Here is a 4822-nt window from a genome sequence, read left to right as displayed (position 1 = left end):
GGTTAGACAGACAGACAGACAGACAGGCAGACAGGCTCATTACAGGTCAAAGGTCAAGTATATAAAAGTGTTCATTTGCATTTACTGGAGAAAGAAACTTAATTTCCTGAAGCTGATGATATCAGTCTGTTTCTAATGAATCCAACCTGTCTACCTGCCTTTTTCCTGTTACCCACTCTGATGATCTGATCCATTAATCTGGTCCATGAGGGGTCAGTGTGACACTTTAATCATGAAGCTGGTTTTATTTCACTGTGTGCCAACTTACTGCTAACTCACTGCTAACTCACTGCTAACTCACTGCCAACTTACTGCTCCAACTCACTGCTAACTCACTGCTAACTCACTGCTAACTCACTGCTAACTTACTGCTAAACTGCTAACTTCTGCTAACTCACTGCTAACTCACTGCTAACTCACTGCTAACTCACTGCTAACTCACTGCTAACTCACTGCTAACTCACTGCTAACTCACTGCTAACTTACTGCTAACTCACTGCTAACTCACTGCTAACTTCACTGCTAACTCACTGCTAACTTACTGCTAACTCACTACTAACTCACTGCTAACTCACTGCTAACTCACTGCTAACTCACTGCTAACTCACTGCTAACTCACTGCCAACTCACTGCTAACTCACTGCTAACTCACTGCTAACTCACTGCTAACTCACTGCTAACTTACTGCTAACTCACTGCTAACTCACTGCTAACTCACTGCTAACTCACTGCTAACTCACTGCTAACTCACTGCTAACTCACTGCTAACTCACTGCTAACTCACTGCTAACTCACTGCTAACTCACTACTAACTCACTGCTAACTCACTGCTAACTCACTGCTAACTCACTGCTAACTCACTGCTAACTCACTGCTAACTAACTAACTCACTGCTAACTCACTGCTAACTCACTGCTAACTTACTGCTAACTCACTGCTAACTCACTGCTAACTCACTGCTAACTCACTGCTAACTCACTACTAACTCACTGCTAACTCACTGCTAACTCACTGCTAACTCACTGCTAACTTACTGCTAACTCACTGCTAACTCACTGCTAACTTACTGCTAACTCACTGCTAACTCACTGCTAACTCACTGCTAACTCACTGCTAACTCACTGCTAACTCACTGCTAACTCACTGCTAACTCACTGCTAACTTACTGCTAACTCACTGCTAACTTACTACTAACTCACTGCTAACTCACTGCTAACTTACTACTAACTCACTGCCAACTTACTGCTAACTCACTGCTAACTTACTGCTAACTCACTGCTAACTCACTGCTAACTTACTGCTAACTCACTGCTAACTTACTGCTAACTCACTGCTAACTTACTGCTAACTCACTGCTAACTCACTGCTAACTCACTGCTAATTCTGGTTGTTGAGCTAACTAGCTTAAGAGTCAAATGTGATTGGCTGAGAGGAGACAGGGCAGTGACTTCACCACCGTCATTAAAAGTGGCATCGTTAAAGAACCATAAGAGTCCAGAACCAGAACCATAAGAGTCCAGAACCAGAACCACAAGAGTCCAGAACCAGAACCATAAGACTCCAGAACCAGAACCAGAACCATAAGAGTCCAAAACCAGAACCAGAACCATAAGAAACCAGAACCAGAGGTGGATTATTGTCCTGGTTCTTTAAATACAGACCCGTGCTCTCTTCAGACCTGCTGAGGTCTGAGCAGCAGACTCAGTGTTTCCAGCCGGATCCTAAAATAACCGGCGGACTCGGTGCCGGGTTCAGGTTCAGGTTTAGACTGGAGGTCGGATCCTTCAGGGCTCTGAGGGTTCACCCTGTAATCATCTCAGAGTCTGACAGTTCTGGTTTTGGTTCTTTCTCTCTCTACGACTCTCTCTGTAATTTACTTAAATGAAGCCACTTGAGGGGTCGAGCCCTCTACTCTTCACCATCTTCATCTCTTCATCTCTTCATCATCTTCATCCTGGTCTTCTTCATTCTTTCAACTTCTCCTGTTTTCTTTCCTTTAACTTAGTTTATTTTCCTTTCAGTTTACTTTGTTAACCAAAGCTTCGTTTCTACAGACTGCAGCCCATCAGGCTTAATGTAGATCCAACAAGAGGAAGAGCAGAGCGGTGGAAAGTAAAGATAAAGAAGTATGAAATGAATCGTTAACTTATTTACATATGGTTTAGTAAAAGTTAAAAAGTTTAAGAGATGTTTTTGTTCTCATTTCCATCAAACCTTTTATGCGAAATCAGTCAAAGTTAAATCATAAAAAAGTGGAAACACAAGAAAACTAAAAAGTAGTTGTGAATAAATGAGCAGTTTTAATAAAGCAGGCTTTTATTTTGAAGGTTTAAGGGAAATTAGAATTTTAAGTACATCTGGTTGGAATCTTTTAAAGAGAAATTTACAACTTCTCTTTCTCTTAAACTCTAAAAACATCTTCCCCCCCCTCTTCAGTGTAAATTGATGCCGATCGCCCGTTAATCTTTTTAAGTCGGCGTGAAACAGCCCGCAGCATGCATGACAATAGGCCTCTGTGTGTGTGTGTGTGTGTGTGTGTGTGTGTGTGTGTGTGTGTGTGTGTGTGTGTGTGTGTGTGTGTGTGTGTGTTTGTGGTTGTGGTTGTAGGACCTACTGTATGCTTCCTTCTTTTACATCCCTGCTACTATTACAACACATCTGGACCCTCTGTCTCTGTCTGTGTGTGTGTGTGTGTGTGTGTGTGTGTGTGTGTGTGTGTGTGTGTGTGTGTGTGTGTGTGTGTGTGTGTGTGTGTGTGTGTGTGTGTGTACAGCTGTTATTTAAATCCTGAGTGGAGTTTACGAGGTTGAAGCCGCAGAACAGAATTAATTTTGTGTGTCTGTTTTTATTTATTTTTTACTTCTCTGAGGTTTGATATCCAACACATATGTGTGTGTGTGTGTGTGTGTGTGTGTGTGTGTGTGTGTGTATATGTGTGTGTGTGTGTGTGTGTGTGTGTGTGTGTGTGTGTGTGTGTGTGTATGTGTGTGTGTGTGTGTGTGTGTGTGTGTGTGTGTGTGTGTGTGTGTGTGTGTGTGTGTGTGTGTGTGTGTGTGTGTGTGTGTGTGTGTGTGTGTGTGTGTGTGTGTGTGTGTGTGTGTGTGTGTGGAGACACCACAACCCAAACAGACTTAAAGCAGAAAACACAGCCGAACACTTGGACTCGACGTTCTGAAGTCGTGTTTCCATCAAACTGTCTTTGGAAATATAAATGTTTTTATCAACCAGTGAACAGGAAGTGACCATATATGGACTGAGGAGGAGTGAGGTAGAGACGCCGTATACATTACATTACATTACAGTCATTTAGCAGACGCTTTTATCCAAAGCGACTTACAGGAAGTGTATTCAACATAGGTATTCGTCTCTGGTGTCGACCTGTCAATCAGTGTGTAGCCCCGCCCTAAAGCATCCCCTGCTTTATGGTCTGTTTGACTCTAAATGGAGCATCATTTACTAAATGAACATCATGCTGTATTGAAGAAGACTTGAAACTAGAGATTGAGACCATAAACTCATGTTTACAATGTTTACTGAGGGAATAAATCAAGAGAGAAGTAGAGTCATTTTCTCATAGACTTCTATACAACCAGAGGAGTCGCCCCCTGGTGGACAGCAGAGAGAATGCAGCTTTAACACAGGAAGCTTTATAGAACCAGATGTTGAAGTCTGGTTACACTATTTAAAAGATGATCATGTGTTATGGCAAAACTGTCTGTCCGTCTCTCTACCTGTCTCTCTCTCTACCTGTCTCTCTCTCTACCTGTCTCTCTCTATCTGTCTCTCTCTCTCTCCCTCTCTCTCTCTCTACCTGTCTCTCTCTCTACCTGTCTCTCTCTCTCTACCTGTCTCTCTCTCTACCTGTCTCTCTCTCTCTACCTGTCTCTCTCTCTCTACCTGTCTCTCTCTCTCTCCCTTTCGCTCTCTCTACCTGTCTCTCTCTCTACCTGTCTCTCTCTCTACCTGTCTCTCTCTCTGGTCGATGACGGGATGGCCGCCAGGCTTTGGTTGCTGAGGTGGTTTCCACGGTTACCGCTGAGCCTCGCTCTGACCTGATTGTTAAAAAAAAAAAACAATGAGGGAAAACTTCAAAGAGGAGCTGCTCAGTTCAGTTGCCTAGCAACAAGGCTCGGTGGCAGGACTCTCTCTCTCTCTCTGTTTCAGTGTCTCTCTCCCTCCATCAATTTCTTTACATTCTCAAGTTGCTTTATGGACATGGTTCATAAACATATTTCTATATATGTAAAGGAAACGATAAGATAACACAAGATAAGATGAGAATAAAATAAGGTAAAAGAAGAAGAAATAAGATAATGATAAAGATAAAGAATGAAACAGAGATGAGATGATAGTGATGGGATGATAAAGAGATGAGAAACAGTAGAGAGAGAGAAGTAAAAGAGATGAGATATGAGATAGAAATGATAAACATAAACAATATAAACATTATCCTCCAGCTGTTTTATAAATGTCAGACATAGAAAAAATAACTGTGTTAAGTAACTAAAGCTGTCAGAAGAAATAAGTAAAGTACAAGTACCTCAAATTTGTACTTTAGTAAATGTACCAGGTAACTTTCACACACACACACACACACACACACACACACACACACACACACACACACACACACACACACACACACACACACACACACACACAGTTACACACACACACAGGTTGTGTGTGTGTGTGCTGTGTGTGTGTGTGTGTGTGTGTGTGTGTGTGTGCGCTGAATCACCCCTGCTATCTTTTGTAACCTGATGATGTCACACTCCTACACACGCACACGCACACTTGCACACACACACACACACACACA

The sequence above is a fragment of the Anoplopoma fimbria genome, chromosome 12, assembly GCF_027596085.1.
Source record: "Anoplopoma fimbria isolate UVic2021 breed Golden Eagle Sablefish chromosome 12, Afim_UVic_2022, whole genome shotgun sequence".
Lineage (NCBI taxonomy): Eukaryota > Metazoa > Chordata > Actinopteri > Perciformes > Anoplopomatidae > Anoplopoma > Anoplopoma fimbria.
This window is presented reverse-complemented; position numbering follows the sequence as displayed.